Source organism: Amblyomma mixtum, chromosome 7 (assembly GCF_055824585.1).
Source record: "Amblyomma mixtum isolate Tamu chromosome 7, ASM5582458v1, whole genome shotgun sequence".
In the NCBI taxonomy this organism is placed as follows: domain Eukaryota; kingdom Metazoa; phylum Arthropoda; class Arachnida; order Ixodida; family Ixodidae; genus Amblyomma; species Amblyomma mixtum.
In genome coordinates this window covers 66390655-66413439 of record NC_143018.1, presented here as the reverse complement: position 1 = coordinate 66413439, position 22785 = coordinate 66390655, and positions in this window count along the sequence as shown.

Genomic DNA, 22785 nt, shown 5'->3' with positions numbered 1-22785 from the left:
GTGGCGGAGTGGTAGCGCCTCCGCTTCAAATGCCAAAGGCCCTGGTTCGATTTCCACCCTCGGCGCAGTTTCTTTTTAAGCAGTGACGCCGAAAGGAGAACAAATCTGCCGACGCGTCTGCTAAAGACAGTATGAGGCATGAAAGGTTTTTGCCTTAAAAACAGTAAAACGCGTAATTAATGACTTTTGTCTCGTGTGTGCCCTCGTGAGATCGTTTCACCATGCTATGCAGGCGAGGTTGGTTTCGGCAGGGTTCAAATGCTCGGACATCACAGCTGTTGCTGATGCTCTTTTACGGAAAATCAAAGGTGCCATGTTTCACACGCCTTGCGAGCAAAGAAAGCGAGCAGTGAAACCAGAACTGGTTCCTCATGTTCAAAAGATCGCCCAAAATATGAAAAGGTGGCGAATATACATGCCGTGCAAGTCGTGTTTTCGGTTCTACGAAAGCTTGCATAGCCCTGCGTGAGCATCAATTGGGATTAAAGGATCAAAAAGTCGTTGCAGCAGAAAACACAACAAACGGTTTGTGAAGTGCTGCACTGGTTTTGTGTCGAGGATATTTTATGGCTGTGGGAAGACCTATGGGGGCCACACAGGGCGATGCCAGCAAGGAGCAAAGCGCATGCGCAGTAGGGAGCGGCGCGGGCGCCGCCAAGCACGTGGCGATGTCGCTATGAGGATGATTGAGAGCAATAGTGTGACAGTTTTGAAGCCAAAAGCTTCACGAGGCTCGTCAACACCGCGCTTCGCGTGGGCCACCCCCGGGCGCCGCCGCGGCGCGCCCTTCCACCTCCTCGCCACCCCTTCCCTTCTCCTCCTCTCCACATGTTTACCCTGTGAGTGAGTCTGGAAAAAGTGAGTCTGGAAAAGCACCGGACAACATTGTTTGCCACGGTTGGAGGTGTCGCTGACCGCAAGTCCTAAAATAACAAACCTAGACTCGTCACTGAGGTAGTTGACTACACATCTACGATATGTGCCGGCAGCTAAAGGCCCTTAAGCCTCTTTTTAGAAAGGTATATGTATAAGCGGACTTAGAGTGATGATTCTCTTGCTTTTTCTGGAAATGCTGACGTTAAGCCGGCATGAAAAGAGAGATTTATGACAGCGCTAATCAGATTTTAAAAAATTGGAGGCTTATCAAGGTTAAACCCAGTGGATGCGAAGCATGTTAAGCAGCTGCCTCATTGTGGATGGGGCTAAGTAACGGAGACGTGGTTTTAGGTTAATCGTCGTACTTTATTCTTTGCAGCCCGACAAACACACTCTTATGGTCCGTAAATGCATGACTCTTGGTTTGCACGTCACTTATTCTGTATTGTCTTTGAGCATTTCTACACAACACCAAGTCTAAACTGTTTCCCCACTGATTCGTTTTGCATTCCTATTATTAACGTCCTTAGCGTTTGGAGGCATCTTTACCGCATACACGCCCGGCGCAAAGACGCTGGCGCGGTTGCGGGCACAGAGACTGACGCGACGGCGGGCGCGCGCCGCTTCATCCCTGGCGTGACGTCACATATCACGTGATGCAGCGATTGTGGCGCCGCCGCCGCGTCGCGCGCGACGGCGCGAACCGAAACGTGGAGGCCTCCGCCGGGCGACGTCCGACGGCGCGATATGAGGCCCCATCTGCAGCCGGTGTGACGTCATCACGTGACGTCACATCATGTGATCTCACTTCAAGGTCAATGGTGGCCACCGCCGGGCGCCGCGCGAAGGCCCGAAACCTACGTTACTATGCTTCTCATAAAATTTCCTGCCTGTGGCTTCAAACTTGTGAGGTCTTTCCCGAAAAGGAACAGTAACCAACGTTGGGAACTGCATGGCGGTATGTAGCGTAATATCCGAAATCCACGTTTAAAAAAAAAGAGCGCCGACGCTAGCGTAAAATGCAAGATAGCCGTAGCAGGCATACCTAAAACACAACCTTATTTGGTTAAAATAAAAATGAAGGCAGCGTAATTCGAGTAATTGAAACTCATTTATTTTGAAGAGGAAGGCGCAAAGCCGCTGTGGGGGGCAGGGGGGGGGACAAAACATTAATACATAACGAGGTCCGGGTCAGTGAACTGTCCATTTTGCTATGGCTAGACAAGATGAGAAGGGCTTTACTCGTACCCCTACACCGCAATGATGAGGCCGCTTTGGCTGCAATATGCAGCAAATAGGAGCTTTGTATTGGTATCTATGAGCAGAGTTGTGCGGTAACATGTGTGCTTGCTGGAAAGAGTGTATGTCTATTCACTCGGTTTGAAATGTAGCACTTCACCAAAGTAATTGGGCAAGGACCGCGTGTCAGCGGAGCCCGCAGTGCCAGAGTATATAGGGTATATGCCGAGTAAGCGCAAACCTTTTGGTGAGACTCGTTGGGAACGTGTAAGGTGTGCCTCGCATAAAAAGAGGACCAGCGGGGAAGTTCTCTGATGCGGGCATGACTTCAAGTACGCCGGGACGCACGGGTGTAATGCAAGGGAGCTACTGAGGAGCCTGTGTAGCTTAGGAGCTCATACAGGCTTGCCCTGAGCGGTGAGGCTACGAAAAATTGATCGACCCACCTGCGGTAGGGAAAGCAACATCCGCCGCCATGTTGCCCCGGGGCACACCCTGAAGGCCCGGTGTCCAAATGATTTCGTTCTGATTAACTTCCTGTGCATGCCTGCGGATGACGCGTTTGATGGCCGTGGCAACGCGTCAGCTCGCAAATTACGCACAAACATACCCTCGACATCTACACTGATGCCGCTCTCTCTGGCGATCAAGGTCAAATGGCGTGGGTTTGTACGCAGACCTCCGCCTACTCGGCGGCCTACACGTGCCTCATTCCAGTACCCCCCACCTGCACGTTGAGCTGCTCTCAATCTGCGGAGCCGTTATCAAACACGCCGATATCAAACAACACACGCCGATATCAAACAAGTCAGTGTTCACTGATTCACACGAGGCTTACTCAGGAGTACTTCGCCGTGCCTCGAAGGAAGCCAGTGTTATCTATCAATGCTTTTTCGTTTAAAGCGAAAAGTCCAATCCCAAATTGTAATGCATGGGTATCGTTGAAAACCGACCACTTCGATTAGGCATCGCCCCCTAGAATTAAGAACTGCCTAGTCATCAACAACGTCTTGTACAACTATATGCCGCTATTAGCTAGCATTCATTATACATTAACGTGAGAAGTTGGTCTATAGTGGGATACAACTTAAAAAAACAGCAGTTGCTAACACTGGGCCGTGGTCCGCGGCGTCTTGTGCCAATCGCAACTGTAAACGAAATCAGCTTTTTAATGTTTTGACTATATCAGACAATCCATGTATCAAAATTCTAGAGGTGATAATTTTTTTCCTTGTGATGAAACTTCTTGTTTACGTAACAAGAAACGTTTAAGCAGCGGACTACGTTTTCGTCGTGGAGGAAGTCTGTGTGCGGAGGCTGAATGTGGGCGGAGCTTCACTGCAGACTTGAATTGTATCCGACTATAGTTGGTACGTATTTATGGTTACCCAGCACAAAAAAGATGAACACGAAGTGAAGAAGACGACAATACGTCACAAGCTCAACGTTTTTAGACACAAGCTCTTGTGTCCAACGTTTTTAGATCTAAAAACATTGCGTGTGTCGTGCTGTCGTCTCTTCGTTTTCGTCTCTTATGCGCTCATTAACCACGAATTCATTATACATCTTTCGGCTTCTTAATGCTGCATAGCACCTCACCGACACAGTGTGATTTCCTTGGCAGTCATGCAGGTGGCTGGTGAGAGTGGAGGTAGCCTCGAGTGTCAGCCTTCCTGCATCTCGCCTTCGATAAAGAACTGCTGTTAGTTCCGAAGAAGCAACCTTGTTAGACGTACGTCCCTTCAAGTTTCCTCTGTTAATTCACTATACCTTTCCTAAGATCATTTTAGAAGAGGCAGCTTGGATCGCTCAAGAGCGTCTTCATTCCAAAGGTTTCCACTTCCTATAGCGGCGTCAGTGAGGTTCTATATCGGCATATATCATGTTGACTTCATATTCTCAACTCTTGCTTAGCAAAAAAAAAAAAACAGCATGGCGAGTAATAATCTCTTATAAGTATTGTTGTGCAAAATGCGGTATCATTGTATTGTTCTCCTGTACTGTGGTAATTTTATGCGCAAGTTCACTTCAGGCTTACCACTTTAGGAGGCGTTTCAATGTCTTATCTTCGTTTTTCGAAATGGGTTGTGCCTCCTAGTTATAACAGAAAATCAATATTGCCGGTTTGAAGCGAAGACTTCACTACCGGACCTCGGGCTTCAATCGCCTGGTGCCTAGGTTTGACCTTCAGCTGATTTAGAGGTCAAACCTTCAAGAAAAGAAAAAGAAATTGAATACGTATCCATCTTCACTTCCATACTTCGATAGATGTATATATATATAGCAAACAACGGAAGGGGAATGAGGGGCTCGTTATAAATATGAGAGCAGCCAACAGCGACAGAAACCAAGGGACAGAGGGGATTTTTTTTATTTATTTATTTAGTTCGTGCTGTCGTTGATTTAGAATACTACTGAATATGTTATCGCTTAATGCTAATTGATTTGAAACGCAAAAGAAAATACAACCACATGCCGCCGGTGGGATCCGAACCCACGACCTCCGAATTACGCGTCCGGTGCTCTACCACTGAGCTACGGCGACGGCTGTCAAATCTTCTGCTTTAGGGGGTATTTATGTTTACAAATAACCTAACCTTGAGAGCGTTCATCAGCGCCACCCCACGTTCTTAAGCGGCGGACGTAGCACGTCCTGAGTTACCGCTGCTGTGACGTAGAACGCCATCGAACGGCGAGGGTGGAAGCTGTGTGAAGCTGTGTATACATATGGTTTGGTTTATGGGGTTTAACATCCCAAAGCGACTAAGGCTATGAGAGACGCCGTAGTGAAGGGCTCCGGAAATTTCGACCACCTGGGGTTCTTTAACGTGCACTGACATCGCACAGTACACGGGCCTCTAGAATTTCTCCTCCAAAGAAATTCTAGCCGCCGCGGCCGGGATTGAACCCGCGTCTTTCGGGCCAGCAGCCGAGCACCATAACCACTCAGCCACCGCGGCGGGGCATATATATATATATATATATATATATATATATATATATCCTTCCTCTTCATAGCCATGTAGAATAAATACCATGAAAGAAAAAAACTAGGCTAGCGCCGAAGCCCGCACGCCTTGTGTTAACTAACGCTTCCATCTGCTCCGTCCCGCGGCACTGCCTGCTCACCGTCGCCTTCTACGTAGCACTAGTCAGTGCTTTCTCCCCGATTCGAATGTAGTAAACATGCTCTGCAATTTTTCGCTTTCTGTTCACTACATATTTATTTTAATGTTCCTCTTTGAGAATGCTTCCCATTCTCGCCTTAGTAGATATAGAGCTCCTCTTCTTTCGTCATTTTTGCGGTGGTCATCTCCAGTATTAGATATGTCTATTTCTATTCCGCTGTCTGTGCGTTACATCCATCCTTATTAGGTAAGCGCTGTGTTTCATTCGACATCTTGTGTTAGTCCTGCTTTTCGGTCCTCCAATTGCTTTTAGTGCACCGAGTTCTGATTGTTCTTGATACGAGCAATGCGGCTTGTGCGGCCACGCCAAGCCAAATGCGATGAGGCAGGACCGTCGGCTCTCCTCTGTTCCACCTCTGTATCGTGAGAGTAGAAGTGGCAGTCAGACAACTGGGTGGAATTTTCGACGTGGGTGTTTTCTCGTACTTGTTACGGATTGGTAACAAGTAGCGTTGTTTGTCACGTTTTGTCCGCGTAGTTTCTTGAGCTTACACAAGAAGTAACCGGATTTTAGTAGCGCCGGCCATCATTCCTGGACTTGGACTGTGTCTCGGTGCCGTATGCTTACAGATTGTTCCTTGAATTGTGTGTAACGTGCGCTAAATAAAATGCAACGAGAAATTCATTATATATTATCGAGTGCTATGACTGAGTATAAAAGTTTTTGTTTAGAATTCTAGGGCCATCTTAACACGTGAATAGATTGCACGGTAACTGCAGAATTAATGCTGCTTGCTGATGAAGGTGTATATTCACTGTCATTGGCACCATCTGGACCTTTATAATATCTCGACTTCATGAACGCTCACCTTGTTAACCAGAAGGCACATTTCCGCACTAAGAGGAATTCATTCGTTTCGCGGCTAAACCACAAAAAGAGAAGACGGACAAAAAATTTCTGCGATTGTTTGGTGGTAAGTAATGCAAGAGTGCTTCACTTTATTTTCTGGTCATGAAGCTTCGCAGCAAGTTTTTTTCTGTGCGCACAAACTACCGCTAGAGGCGCCACTTACTCTCTAATGGCGTGGCAGCGGCGCGGGCCCTTGCGCTGTATGAGGTGCACGCATAGCAGCTGAAAGTGTTCGCGACTTTTTAGAGCGACATTAAGTTAAAGTACCTTCTGTGAAAAAGAGTGCTTGTTATTTATCCTAAGGAAAATAGTGGTGGCATGAAAAGATGTTTCTTCCAGGTTTCATTAGATTAGCCCCAAGATATCGCCAGCTGGCATTAATGCATACGAGTTTCTAAGGGGCACTGGGTTTCCTCTGGCCCACTGCTTGGTTTTTCTCGGGTGAAATGCAAAACGGGACTGCATGAACGAGAATGGTAACAGTATACTATCCCACAAGACAGATTTGGGTCACTTAAGGATTTGTGGTTCATTGATAGGCAGTGGGAGGGGGTTTCTAAAATACACTTTCCCAAGCGTTTCAACCCAAAACAGCCCAACGAACTATAATCTTGTGGAAAACTTGAATTCTACTGGAAAACCCGAGATTACCTGGCAGCTCTGGGGATCGAACCCAGAACCTCTCGAATGCGAGGTGGATACGCTTACCAAGTGGCCACCGAGTTATCCTCAGGTGACCGACATTCTACTTGTGAAAGTTGATTGCCACCTTTTTCCTTAAGAAGCGTCTGTTCATGGTCAGAGTGAGAGTGTTCGAAGGTGCAGGCTCTTTTCCAAGTTCTTCAAAACACGTGCGCCATTCAGATAACAGGAGAGCACAAAATGACATACGACACAAGGACAAACCTACAACTGTTTATTACTTATCGAAGGGAGGTTACTTATCAACACATAATAATAAACTCGCAGAAACACCATCATTCCTGCGCGTGACCATGGTCATGTAGTCCACTACCTCCCATCTGCACATCTATCATATCTATCTAGTTTTCGTGTGCATGACAGATGGTGTACTTACACACGTTCCTTTGTCCGCTGTCTCTATGAAAAAGCTTCCATAATTTCCTTTTCAGTAGCGCTTTCCCCTTGCCTGATTTCACAGTTTTGTCTAATAATGGGAGGACTGGGAGACCCTGCTGCGCTCGGAGGACCCGGCCGTGCAGACCATCGCCACCCGCCGTGCTGCCAGTGTTATGGACCTTCGGAACATAAACACTTGAGTGCAGTGGGGTCGTGCGGGGACCCTGGGGCGTGCCCCGAATTCCTCCGTAAATAAAGTTTTCTCTCTCTCTCTCTAATAATGATTTACTGTTTTATTTACGCCGGCTACAATCCTACCCATTGATAACAACCAAACAGTTGTAAGTTTGGCCTTCTGTCGCACGTCATTTTGCCCTTTTCGGTTCTTAAGCATCGCGTACGTTTGGGAAAATGATCAACCAGCTGACCTCTGTGTTATCATTCTTTCAGAAGCCGCTCACCCTCTGTAAAAGCTCAAAACAAAAGTGGCTGTGCCAAAGTACTGTGTCAGGCAGCTTTATCGCGGCTCTTCCATATGCGCCCTTTGTAGAATTAGATGGAGGAGCGTTCTGCAAAGATAATGCAAGCGTGAAGCTGCTATCAGAGAGCCCAGGATAGAATTTCGCTCCAGCCTGGCGTTGCAGGGCAATGACTACTCACGCAAGGAGTATGCAAACGTTTGACATCATAAGTGGTTCGAAAGCGCAGTGGTCGCTACTCGTGAACACGAATATCACGCTTTTTACTTCTGAATGCGGGAACTTTTGAAGGAATATGGGTGGTGGAACTCGCTCTTTGGTTTGGTTTAGTTTGGTTTTATGGGGTTTAACGTCCCAAAGCGACTCAGGGTATGAGAGACGCCGTAGTGTTCTTTAACTTGCACTGACATCGCACAGTACACGAGCCTCTAGAATTTCTCCTCCAAAGAAATTCCAGCCGCCGCGGCCTGGATCGAACCCGCGTCTTTGGGGTCAGCAGCCGACCACCATAGCCACTGAGCCACCGCGGCGGCAACTCGCTCTTTGGCTGCGATCCGCATATTGAAGTACAAGGCTTTGCGCCTACTTGTTCTGTCAGTCGCGTAAGCAGGGGTACCTGCGGTCTTTCACTGGCCCCTACAAAAGAAGTGCTACTCAATTGCAGTTACTGACCCTTAATGCAGCTGGTTGAGATGTTTAGTTTGCCCATGTAAGTAGTCAGAAATGCTATGGTAAATAACTAATTCCCTTAAAAATTTTTCAGCCTCATCTGAGTCTCCAAAGCCCGTATCTAAGCTACTACGCGAAAAAACACCTATGTCAAATGACATTAACTTCAACTCCTTTCCACTCCACATGTGTATATAGTGAAACACACAGGAGTTATAAAACAAAATTTCCACGCAGGCTTTATGCCGTGGCTCTAGGTTATGATGCCGTAATGGGTGTACTGCGACCCGCACAATCTGCAAGGTGGTCACCTTCTGCTGATAGTTCATTGCGTTTTAGTACAGCGAGCTGTCGTTCCAGGCTTTGGAATTTTTATGTCGCCTTGGAATATACACTTTAAGGAGAAAATGAAATGCTGGCTGCCACATTTATATCAAGTGGCCATTATCAGCTTACCATTATCAGCTTCGCTCAGTATTTTCTCGCTCACTTTGGACACAAGATTGGAAGTTGCAAGTGCGGTTCAAACGTCCATTAACGCTTAGTCTGCCATACCCAACGATACTGGACAAAGGTATTTATTAGCAGAAAACCGTTTATGAACGCAATTGCCTCTTGTAATGTAAGATCTCACTTCAACAACCGATATATTCAAAGATTACCCGAAGACAGTCTTGCATTTTTTCTATTAACGTTTTTCCTATCGTCAAAAGCGTTTCTCATTCGTTTTCCTTGGCATTCTTCACTTTCGATTCAATCGATAGAAACACTCTGAAATAAATATCTTACTGCATACCGGAAGAGTCGGCCATTGCCGCCAATATTTTCATTACATCATCTTACAATTTTTCAATGTTTTCAGTGTTCGATGCATTCGTGCCCGTAAGTGTTTCGCCTCGAAGCTTTCTCTACATGCGCGTGATTGAATCCAGTCCTTCACTCGCAACACCATGTTAAAGAACCCCAGGTGGTCGAAATTTCCGGAGCCCTCCACTACGGTGTCTCTCATAGCCTTAGTCGCTTTGGGACGTTAAACCCCCTAAACCAAACCAAACCATTTGTAACCGCAGCACTGCAGCAGAGGTTTGTGCACAATATCGACACAATATGTTACAAACTGCATCGTGGTCAGCTGTTGGCTGTTCGCGAAGTTTTGCATGTTTTCATTGTCTTCTTGGCAGAAGTCATGATATCGAGTTTGAAACGTTGGTCGGAAGGTGGTCGAAGAAACTGTGCGGCACCTGACTTGAGCTTTCGTATCTCTGCCATGCATCGACATGAGCGATATAATCCAGGTTTTCCCGCACAGGCAAGGAAATGCAGCGAGTCAAACGTAAAATGCCTATTTCACTGGTAGGGTATTTCTCTGTCTCCATCAGCCAAGCACGCAGTATACCTTGGGCACTCTTCATGGCATTCCCCCATTTTATGACAGTCAGAAAACCCAAAACGACAAGCGGAAAATTCTTACCGATCTGTCACGATATCTCTGCCTGATAAAAATGGCCACCACGCCTATCACCTGCTCGTTGTCACTAGAGGACATGCAGTGCCAAAGCGCGGTTGCCCCTTCCAGCGTACAAAGCCCTGCCATAGCGTAACGGCGATGCTTCGTGACCAGCAAACGTATGGAAGGAGTTCTATAATACGGCCTCAGGTGTGCCACCATTTACAAGCCAATACACTTGCAGTGCAATAGTCCTGTATTGCGGTGTCCCTCATGTTCGACAGACTAGCGCTCCCAAATCAATTTATTTTCTGATTTATCTTAGAGATTAGAAATCTTCAAACGCCGTGATAGAAAAGCCCCTCCTGTAGCCCCGAGGCGTCACCTGCGAAAATTGCCTGAATTGTTTTATTCTTAAAGTTCAGCGTATATTTGAGAGCGATTTTGTTAGCGTAATACTCCTGCCGTTATTCAGGATTAAGCCTCTGACTCTACAGATGATTTCCCTTGGCTCGGTTGTTCAAATACGGTGCGTTGTCTGGAAATTGCGGCGTTTTCATGCATTGTTGGCAAAGGAAAGTGAATCAAGGACAAATCGGTGTTCTTTGTAAGCCAATAGAGGCAAAAGGCTGAATCAATTTCGGTCTTTCAATACGGCATACACAATCCGTTGACATCTCAGTATGGCTCCAATATGCTTCATACGCCGGATACTGTATAGTTTCTTAAAAGGCCATTGACTTCAGGAAACCTTTTAGGCACCATCCTGGCTGACACTGTCTCTGAAGCATGCGTGCTGCAAAAAGCTACGAAGAATCCTTAGGTTTCTGGGTTTGATTCTAGTTTGCTGTTAAACATTTTTTTTATTTCAAAAGCTCGCGAGCAGTGCATGTGGTCATGAGATGAGATTATCGGATGAGTTGAAGATCTCTCGCAATTTATCAATGCCTAATGGCCTTTGTATTCTTCGCTGGAAACGTAAATCATAGAAGACATACTTTTCTGAGCGAAGTAAGCTTCATGCCTACGAGTTAAACATCTTTTCTGCTATGAATGGTGTGAGTACAAGCGTCGCTAGGTGTCAATCATGGGCAAAATCTTTCCCCTCAAGATGTCTGTGAGCCGTAAACCATAGTAGCAAAAGCCTCGAAAATTTATCTTGCAATCGCGCATGCATAGTGGAAGCAGTACAGAGAATAGCCCCGTTCGTGGCGACAATTTGGCGAAGATTGCAACTCTCAGCGTCACTGTCACAGTAGGCTTAAATTGATAACGTGGATATTAACTGTCAAGAGAGAGAGAGAAATGAATTGAAAGGCAAGGAGGTTAACCAGGCTGTGCCCGGTAGTCTACCCGACACTTGGGGAGGAGAACAAAGGGGAAAAAAGGAAAATGAGCGGCAATGAAATGAGCTTTTCTAAGTGTCCATCGACCACTATGTCAAGGGGACAGGGGATGCGCACTAAAAACTTAAAGATTATAGACAGGAATAAAACCTCGCGTCCTGACTGGTATTAACTGTCAAGAACAGCATAAAAGTGTCGAGCTAGCGCACGTGATCTAAAAGTGTCTCTGTGCAAAAAAAAGAACTTTCTCGACTTTTTATAGGCTACTACACCTTGCCACTTATTCATAAACTCGATGCGATTTTTCTTAAAGGAAAAGGAAAACACTATTTACTGAAGTGTTTACAACAAGAAGCATCCACAGACTATATTCCCGAGTCTTGTATAGAAACTTGACCAGCACAGATTAATTATGACACAAAGCGCACGAGAAAGCAAACTGCCAATCCCGACTCCTAAAATGTTTGTGCCGAAATTGACTTTTTATAGCAACAGTGGTTTCATATATTGTGTCTATAATACGACCTATTGCCTATACTTATAGAATCCTCATTAACATAGACATGACGCGAAGCCTTCATTGATGGATTGATCATGCTAAAATCCCATACTGGAATTGAAGAAGCGTAGCTTGTTGGGCCAGTTGGTGCATCGTAAGTAGAAAACCAGCGGAAAGGACGCGTTCAGAAGGAGGAGAAGTACACAGGACAACGCTGGAAACCATAGTATTGAAGAAGCGTAGCTTGTTGGGCCAGTTGGTGCATGGTAAGTAGAAAACCAGCGAAAAGGAGGCATTCACAAGGAGGAGAAGTACACAGCGTTGTCCTGAGTACTTCTCCTCCTTGTGAACGCGTCCTTTCCGCTGGTTTTCTACTTCCCATACCAGGAACACTGCACCAAGATGACGAAGCTGGCAGGGTAACTACACCCATTTGTTGTTCCTCTTGCGGCGCACCACCTTGATGACCTATTAAGGTGGCCTCCACAGGTGAGGATTTCAGGCCCGTCGCTATCCATCGTCACTTTCTTGAGCTCAACTGCAAGCAGCTCAGTGATGATAGTGTAATCAGGTCCTGTGCCCACCAAGGCCGTTACTGCGCGATCATCGATAACCACTTCAACGTCGGTTGTTCGTGTTCTCGGGCTGCACTTTGACCATGGGGTTCAGTCTCAAATTTATGAGATGTGGGATTCATGGACAGCGCCGGCCGTCTTTTTAGGCGTCGTCACTGCAGCTCTGATAAGTCCTGTCTTCGTGGGCTCTGTCGTCATGCCATGTCATCATAGACGGCATCTTCGTGACTTTGTAACAAAGGAAACCCAACTGCAAAGGTTTCTACTTTCAGTTCCCTTATGAGGGCTTGACAATGCCGGGTATTCAGAGGGTAGCCGCTCCCTAGCCACAGCGCTGCAAAGCATCGGGTTGATGCTTCTTTCAGAGTGGAGTAATGCTCTGGGTTAGGAAACTTCAGTTTCGGTTTTAACTACTGCAGCACATCCTGATGACTAAAGAACGGCTGTTTAAAAATGAATAATCGCTGTGCATGCAAGCAGTGTCATAGACTGCTGAGATGGCCGAATTGCCTGATGAATAATAAAACGAAGTCGCTCTCTTATCAGAAGCAGAGGTTTGAATCCCACACGGGCCTGAAGTTGTTTTTCTCTTAGATGTCTTTGCATGACAACAATACTATCCTCCGACCTCTGTGAGGGGAATTAGCGCTGACATCAGGATTGGCTGTACAATGATGCCTATAAAAGTTTCCTATCCCTGGTAATTCCACAAAACTTCCACTAGTTATTCATGCTCAGAGCCGCCAGTGAGCTGGTTTATAATTTTTTTCCTGACATTATATGAGACCTGGCTCATTTCGAACGATCGCAGCCACGAGCAACTAATTCTTCGGTGTTGGAGATCGCAGTGGTTGTTTTTCGTGTTTTATCTCGAAGATCTTTGTAAGATTTATACTGAGCGCAGAAGCAAATATCTATGACCATGTCCTTCGAAGAACGCCGAGCACGCTCGCTGCTGTTGCCACCGCCGATTTGTTCCTTCTTTAGTGGGCCCAAGAAACTCCTATGAAAATTTATTTTGGAAGCCTTCTACTGTTTCCCAGTCTGCTGAACTGCCGTCACCACCCGGAAACAATATGTACATTTTATTATTTCCATCACAGCAACTTATTAGAACACCTCTTAACCAACTTAAAAATATGGCTTTGCTGTAGCAACGTTTTTATTTTGGTCACACTAAACATCACCACAACCTGGTACACGAAAGTTCAGAACTACCGCATTTCCTTCACTTCCGGCTTTGTTATATCAGATTGTATGCTTCACCTTGTCCTCCTCTGTAAATAAGCGCGAGGCTTTAATGGCGGCATCAAAAATATTGCCGGCATAGGACGAGAAAAACAGAGATAGGAGAGACATGAGCATACGTTAGGCTGCATTTTTTAAAGTCATATCTCACCAAAACACTCAAACCGCCACAGTAGCCAATGCCTACATTCTTGTTTCCTTTGAGGGTGAGGCTGTGGTGCGTGCTTCAGCCCTTCATTTGAAGACAGGGCCCGCCAGACCTATATTAGAAAAAATACAAAAAGCAAGAAACAAGGCTCTTTCGACATTGGAGGAAACTGCTTGCATAGGGCCCCACTAGGACGGAGCAAATGATGTTACCAGAGTGAAAGGCCCCCACCGCCCGCAGGTAACAACCACTCGTCCTCAATATCGCGCAAGGCCCCTCGTAATTGTAAATTTCTCCAGAAAGGGAGCTAGAAGACTATCACTATCAGAGCGCATAACTTATTCTTTACCACAGGTATGATTCTTGTCTGTTTATTCGTAGCATTTAATGTAATTCTCTCATCCCGAAAAAAAAACCGCGTTAAGTTAGGTTTCGCCTAATGAGGTGTGTAAACGTGCTCCAGAATGCTCAAAGCATAAACGTAGACGTGAAAGGCTTTATACACAGCGACACTGTATGCTTCGTATTCCCATCGCCCCTTTGTGTGAAAAATAATTACCGACCTTCAGTGTGACTTTATAGCAAGCAGTTTAGTTAGGAATTTCAACCAGAGGGCTGGCGTCGGTTGTGCTCACTCCGTGCCCTGATTTGGTGGGATGTGTTTCGTAACACTCGTTAGAAGAGAAAAAAAGTATGGGTTTTCAGTGCTGTGCTACCGCACGTGGTAGTACTAACGATCGAATAGGAAACGCAACACACTTCAACTGAATGCAGCTGTTTTCTTCAAAATGAAGCATCTTAGAAAATTTGGTAGAGGTTAGTAACACTGCAAACTAATCCTACTAGAGTCCTTTGGACCGTAACAACTGAACAAGGACTTCAATCATAGCTATAAAAAAGTTTATTTGCTAAGCAACCTTAAAAGCGGAATCATTATACATCATGTGCCGGAAGCTGAACCCTTTTGCTACTACACGGAAGATTTCTCAATACCTAAGGAACCAGGAAGTTTCATGAAATCGTTATATTTTATCTTAAAGCTTCGGCTGATCACTGCAAGAAACGTGATTCTGAGAGGAATAACTTTCGCTTTCAGCCCTCTTGTAGCCTACATTGCGTATGAACTGATTGCGTCGTTATTATTCCGCAGCTTTAATGATATATAGAAATATTTCCGTTAGTTGCTTTGATCTCTCCGCGCTGTAGCAGTCACCTTCAACGTCAATTGCACCAGCCGAACCAAGCTACCGGTCTTTCAAAGCCATACTTGTATATAACGCTTGAATTTTTCGAAATCAACGGATCATTATATAGCTTCAGATGCGCACCGCAGTGGTTCTGTCTGTGTGCTGGCAATGCCTCGGTCGTTTAGAGAGCCACACATAAATGCTTTTAGAAATAACCCTGTGTAAGGGCATCTCTAGGGATATGTTATCTACTTTATTTCCAACTAACAAGCTTTCGACATGTCTTCTATCACGGCTCAAGGGCAAGGCGCTCGGTTGCTTAGCGCAGGTTCCAGAGGTAGGTGGTCTCCACCACGGTGAAGCAGTACTGCTGCGCAGGCGATACGAAAATATGGAGCGAAATCTCTTTTCGGGGCAAAGACTGAAAGATTCAAATTATTCTGCATTCGAACACTATGTCGAGTATCTTTGCATTGCATGCCTTACCCAACCTCATGTCTTCTTCATTTCGACTAGGATGTCAATATAGCACGTTTGTTCTCTGACCCACTGGGTCCTCTTCCTGTCCTTCAACGTTCCACATATCATTTTCCTTTGCATAGCTCGCTGCGTTGTCATTAATTTAAGTTGAACTCTTTCATTAGCGAACGTTCGTTAGTGATGTAATGCAAAGGAAATATAACCGATGCTCGTTAAAGGTAACGAACTGGATACTAAGCAAGCATAGCTGGGGGCGGCAATAAAGTTTGGTTGGTGGATGAGGTAAAGAAGTTTGCGGGGATACGGTTGCTGCATGCGTCACAAGGCAGAGTTTATTGAAGATAATGGGAGAGGCCTTAGTCCTGCAATGGACGTCGTCATGCCGATGATGATGATGTCGAGTACTACAGCCCGTCATGCAGCTATGGCTAGTAAGAAGTGTATCAATAAGTGTACACACCAGTAAAGAAATTAATGGAGAGCCTCTTTTTAATTAAATAACATTAAAGGTCGCGTTCAGCTGAGAAACCGCCGACGTTGACGTGTCGAGAAAACCGGGGTGACCTCGCGCGATCACATAGTACAACTATGACGACATCACTACACCATTCGTAATTGGTCTACAGTGTCGTGAAGTCATTCCACCCGCATTATGCACTGCTTCTGAAGAAAAAAAGCTATTGCACTCAAAAGAAAAATGGTCAGCCTAGGACTCGAACCGCTAGTCCTCAATTCCTGAGGCACGTTCACTCGGCATTGTTAAACAATGCCTTGTGTGTCCTGTGGCAACTAAAAAACAAAATATAAAAATATAAATTAAAATGAAACTAATAAAATAAAGTAAAAAAAAAGTCCGCGGTATGCAAAGAGCAGCCCAGGCCGCTGAAGAGGCCCTTACCCATTAAGAGATCGATACCCTTAATGCCGAGCCTAAGCGTGGTCCGCAATTTTTTTAAGTGCACTTCACAGATCAACGGCACATCGACTGAGCGTAGCGCCCGAAGTAGTTTTCAACCCGGCGGTCATTCTGTGCGCTTGTGGCAAAACACTTGTGCTCACTCTTGTCCGCGAAAGAACATGGTACGCATGAGTGGTTAGCGAAGTTATGAGCTGTGTCTAGATATCGCAGAACTTGCAGGACTTCTGTTTTCAGAATTTCAGAACTGCAGCATTTTGGGACGCGCGCATATCGTAATCTGCACTGGCGTCTTCGGCATATTGTATAGCATTGGTGTCATCGTCTTATGCATGCTAATTCATCGTGGCGGCCGAAACGATTGAACCCTGTAGGAAGCACCGACTTAGGGCCTACTCCTCGGACTGAAATGGCGATGTACTGCTTCCAGCTGAGTCCTTCAGAAGAGTTCAACTTCACAAACCCAAAACAGCGGCTGCAGTTGACACGCAGCTGAGTGCTTTCGAGTCGTCAGAAGCGTCGCTGCGCGTCTACCGAGGAGCGTCTGAATGCCCGGCGTGCTTAATGTGGGTCGAGGGTGACGACAGTTTTCTCGAAATTAAAAGCACAAAAGTGCCATCACAGGCAGTCTCGAGATGGTGTACTGAAAGCACTCAATACCAACTTTTGTACTTTTTCAAAAAGGCGTTTACAGCAACTCGGCGCGGTGGCTCAGTGGTTAAGGCGCTCGTTTACTGAGCCCGGGTTCGAACCCGACCGCGTCGGCAGTGTTTCGATGGAAGCGAAAAGCAAAAAAGGCGCCCATGTGTTGTGCGACGTCAGTCCACGTTAAAGATGCCCAGGAGATCGAAATTATTCCAGAGGCCTCCACTACGGCACCTCTTTTCTTTCTTCTTTCACTCCCTCCTTTGTCCCTTCCTTTACGGCGCGGTTTGGGTGTCCGCCGAGATATGTCAGACAGTTACTGCTCCGTTTGCTTGCTTCAAAAACCAATTTGCATTTTTTTTTACGGGAGACGTTCATGAGGATAAAGCATAAAAATGGCGAAACGTAAGCTATCAAGAAGACTTCAGATATTTCAGCAAGGTAACGCAATGTCTCGAGTTAGAAAACCTACCAAGTTTTCTTGCGATTGTTGCCAGACAGCATTATATCTCATTCCTGCTTAACGCATTGGCCATCCTTGTGCTGCTGTATAAATATCACCGCACGCCGATACCAAGTAGCCCGCGCTCAAGCATTTCTGAAAGAATCGAATAGTTGGCAACCTATCTGGATCGACTTTCAAAGCGATAAGTCTGAAGGGTGGTACAAGACGAAGTGATCTGTGCCACTATTGGTTGGCATAGAAGAATACAAGCTGTCCGAAAGAAAAAAATGTTGCACACGGAGCAGGAGCTATGACGACAGCTCTAGCGCACAAGTCACTAAAAACAAGCCGTAGGTTCTCACGGCTATGCTGAAGGAAAGATTGATAGAGTCGCCATAACTAGGAGCCCAGCTGGTTGCCCAACTAAGAAAAAGGAATCCGCCGTTCAAGTCAAGACCTGTTCCTACTGCTGATACGTACAGCACACGCAAGTATGATGCTCAGTGAAAAAATTTGCTGTGGCTTGACGCCGCTAGACCAGAATACACATAGCGAAATGTACGTTAGGCGCCGAGCATGTTATGCTCGGCGCCTAAGAACCATGGCAACCGCTTTCCATGGTTTCTAGGTTACGGCGCAACGGGTTGCCATGGTTGCCATGGTTACAGCGCATGCGCACTCTGGCCTGCGACGACCGCCCCAAAATGTGCCGCTGACCAGCCTAACGTCGCTTTCGCTACAAAAGCCACCTGCAACCAGTGCAACCATAGTTGACCCCACGTCCCGCCCTGCAGAGGAGGAATAGATGTGAACAAAATCGTCACCTCGAACGACAAATTTCTTGAACTCATCGATCGCAATGCGCGGCTCAATGCCTGACTACGGAAAGCGCCGCGATAGGCTAAAAACTAATGCGCACAAAGCGGAAGTATTGTTCAACGGCTTACGATAGGAAAATAAAATTAGGAATAGGTAGTAAGCTATTGTCTTAGCGGGAGATCACGAGGGGACATTCACAATTGTAGAGCAATATAATTTTGCATGGCACCTTGGCAACAACCGGAGAGCAGCTTTGCTTAGCATTAAAGAAACCGTTATCATTGGTGTCAATAGCAGTGGAGTAACTACTTTAGGAGCACTGTTATTCTTTAGATATGTTGGGCATTAAGAACAAAGTCACTGGTAATCTAAGCCCTACTGGAGGTATGTAGCATGTCATTAACACTAAGTTCCTCGTAGAAAGCAAGAATATAAAAGAAAAAAAACGCATGGATTGGTGGATATGCTCCCATTTGTATTCCTAAATAACTTCCACTCTTAGCAAAAGCTTCGAAGCGTTATGCCGCTTCAGCCAGCGGCTAAATGAACTTTAAAACTGAGCGCACCTACAGTAGACCTGGCTTATTTTTATTTGTATAATATCCACAGACAGATCCCAAGTAACGCGGTATGAGGTGAGAGGAATCGAAGGGCTGGGATTCGGTTTAGCCATTCTGAAGGTATTTGACATATACTAACATTTCTGTACCAGAAAGTTGTTGTTTTCCACCGCCATCAAAATAGGGTCGACGCAAGCGGCATCGAACCCGTGACCTCGAGCTCAATTCTAGATGTCAGTGAAGGTGACCTAATGTAGAGGAGATTTCGGTACCATCGAGTATTGCAATTTTTATATTACCAAATCATGTATTTATGCATCGATTCTGGATTTCCCGAAAAAGGAAGAGGGAATGCAGTTTTCAGTACCAGCAGAATCCCTTCATGCATTCCTTCTTAAAAAGGTATCGAAGCTTCACAAAAAAGAAATATATGGCTGAAGTGCATGAAAGCTTACATTTAAAGAATGCGACACGCTTGCAACCTAAGTTTGGAGCATTTTTTTGAGAATAAGAATGGTATGATTTTCGAGAACACCAAAGAATAGGAAGCCCTTAGTTATGGAGCAACTAATGTTAGGAAACGGTTTCATACCTACGCTGAATACTTGTGAACTGAATACTATAGGTCGAGAGGGTACTTAGCGCAGCGCTGATTTGCACTTCGTGAAATTAGCTTAAATCATTCTTTCACTGTTTGCTGGTGCCAGATCTATGAACACTGGGTAATAGCAGTCAATAACCTCTTTTTCGGTCTGTTTGGTCTGTTGTTTTTGTTGTTGTTTTTAAAGCTTCAAAGTTATGGCGTCCATAAGTATGAACGGAAGGTTTGCCAACTTCACCAGCCGGTATAAGTGGGAGGTTAGCCCATGAGGAGGTTCTCTTAGATGAGGCCATAACTCCTGTTCATCTGTTTTACACAATACGTCGGTGAGCAATCTGTCTTCCTATAGAGTGTATTACAGCAAATTTCAAAATGATCATACTACCACTAAAGCCATCGGTTTGCGAACGAAGTGTGTGGCAATTGAATTTGCCTCTGTGAATAAGGATGTTTTCTGATGTTTTGATCGTCGTGAAGATGGTGTCTCGCACTTCATAAAATCAGCTGATAATGTCAGATACAAAGCACTGCACGTGCAACACCTCGTTTTGTTAGTGCAATGAGTGCAAACTAACTATTGACGAAAAAGAAGTGTGAATGAACGCAAAAAAAAACATCGTTTACTTGCGCTGTTCTATTGCCCAATTCTCCGTCCAACTGTGAATGCACAGAAATGACAATAAAATTATTGTGGCTCCCGCATGTACTATATCCGCTCATTCCTCTCTAAACGTGTGGCTCGCTTTCGAGTAGATACCCACTTGTCTAACCCACACCACCTCACCCGTGGCACTCCTCAAGGTGCACTCTCTCCTACCCTTTTCAATCTCGCTATGGCCCCTCTCGCCTCCCAGCTAGCTGAAATTCCCGACCTGCATCATATATTTTACGCCGATGACATCACACTCTGGTGTTCATCTGGTTCTCCCGGTCACGTACAGGACACCCTGCAACGTGACCTAGATCTCATCGACTCCTTTCTCACCACCGCTGGCCTCTCTCCTGCTCCTGAGAAATCCGAGCTTCTCCTTCTCAACCATTCCTCCTACCAGAGCTCACACAACCACTTCGTCTCTCTCCACCTTTCTGGCTCTCCCATTCCTGTCGTCACACAGTGCAAAGTTCTTGGCTTCCCTTTGCATGCGACTAAGAATGTGCAAGCCCTCCACCGCGCTGTCACCACCTGCCACTCTGTAACTCACCTCCTGCGGCGCGTGGTCACTCGACACTCAGGTCTCCACGAGGCTCACGCGTGCCGAGTTGCCCACGCGCTGGCCCTCAACAAGGTCTTGTACTTTGCACCCTACGCTTCCTTCACTCAGACTCAACTTAACGCTCTCGAGACTGCCCTTGTGGGCCTCTACAAGGCAGCTCTCAACCTCCCTATCACTACCTCTACCACTAAGCTCTTTGCCACAGGCCTCTTCCATCCTCTTCGTTCTCTTCTCAGTCTCCATCGTGACTCGCAGCTTGCCCGGCTTTCCCTTACCCGTCAGGGTCAGTGGTTATTGACTCAAGCGGGTATCTCGCCCATTCCAATCTCCCCGTTTACCTCTCCTGTTCCCACCCCCGCCCCCAATCTTCGTATCCTTCCCCTCCCGACCAACATGTCCCCCGTCCTGCACGCCGGACGTCGTCATGCGGCCGCGCAGCACCATTCCCCTCTCTTTGATACCCAGGGTGTAGCTTACACGGATGCCTCTTTCGTGGCTCCTCGAGGTTCCTGTGGCTACGCCCTGTACCATCCACACCTCCCTGCTCCTGAAACCCACACCAGCGGGCCGTATCTACACCCTCCAGACGCATTGTCCCTCGAGGTTCTCGCCATTGCGCATGCCCTCCAGTCATTTGCCCTCCTTCCCTCTCTCCAAGAGTACACAGTCTATTCAGACTCACAAGCCGCTACACACCACATACAGAAACGCACCCTGACCCCTTCTCTCCAACAGGAGGTCGAACGAGCGGTCTCCGCACTGCAGCCTTCCATCGTTTTCCTCCGCTGGGTGCCTGGGCATTCAGGGATTGACGGCAATGAGCTGGCCCATCAGCTCGCCCGCGACACACTTTTTCGGGCACCGTTGATCCCCTGGCCCAAGCCCTCGGAGGACGGTGGGAGACTCACCCTTCGCCGCACCATAAAAGAGGTCTACCTTGAGCTCCGCCTCGACAAACGCCTTTACCCTCCCCCTCATCCATCACTCACGGTGCCGGAGTCTCGCCTTCTTCGGCACATTCAGATTAATGCAGTTATCACCACGTCCCGCCTCTTCCTCTATCGCTGTCGATCGGACCCTTCCTGTCCCAACTGCCCCTGTATCTATGCGGACCTGGCCCATTGCCTCTTCTATTGCCCAGCTGCTCAGCAGTCGGGTTCCTTCCCCCCACCCTCTCTATCCATCACCACCTGGCTCGACTGGCTTAGCGCTGAAGGGGAAGAAGAACAGCGGCTTCTGGTCGCCCAGGCGGTCGAAATGCTCGGCCTATAAATTTTGGTCGAATAAAAGTCTTTTACTACTACTACTACTACTAATTTATTTCTACTTTGGAAACAAATGCTTGGGCTTTCCGCCTAATTTTGAGCTCTACCCTCAACCATTAAGAAAGGTACTCTGAAGTTTGTCTTGTACATCCACTAAAAAGCGCTCGCAGGGTGCAAAGAAAAATAGGCTATGATAATGCTATTCTGGAAATAGGGCGCAAAAGTTCTTGGAAGGATGTGCCTACGTCTCAGTAACTTCATTTTAATTCAGAGGCATTCAGGACGTTAAAGGGACGCTGCAATGATTTTTTTCTTTTTTAATTCGACGTTATACAAGAATTTGTACATATGAAGCTTCTAGGTAAAGCATGCAAAGCATGTTTGAACTAGCATTAATATGGCGGTGTAATCATCGATTAAAACTGCGACGGTATTCAGGATTCTCCTCACTGCGTTCAAGAATATGGGGAAACTCATAATGACGTCATTGTCACCAGAATTTCATATTCCCACTCCCTTCTCCTGAGTTCTACTGTGCGCCTTCCGATGCCGCCAAACAATGCTTCGTGAGCTTTTTTTTTTTTTCCTTTCTTCGCTGGAAACGTAGCTCCGTCGTACGTGAGGTATTTATCGGCACCTCTGCCCACCGCTGTGCACTGCAGAGAGGCGAAATTGCGGTTTATTCGGCGATTACGCCGCTATTTCATACCCTAGCGTAGAACAATTTCACGGGCTTTATCTGCTTGTTTCATACATTCAGCCATTTGAAACTCATCGAATTCTAAAACATTTTCAGTTACTTTAAAATAACTTTTGTTAATGTATAAAACAATCTTAAATATTTTTTTCCTTAGTGCGAATCATCAGTACGGATTGTGAATAAACGATATTCCGAGCCTCGCAGAAGAGGCTCGTATTCTTGAATGCTTGAGTGATTTTCGGAAGCATATTACGAATGCCTCACTAGGTTAATCCGTGAAGGTCTTCAAAAAAAAAGCATTGAAAATGA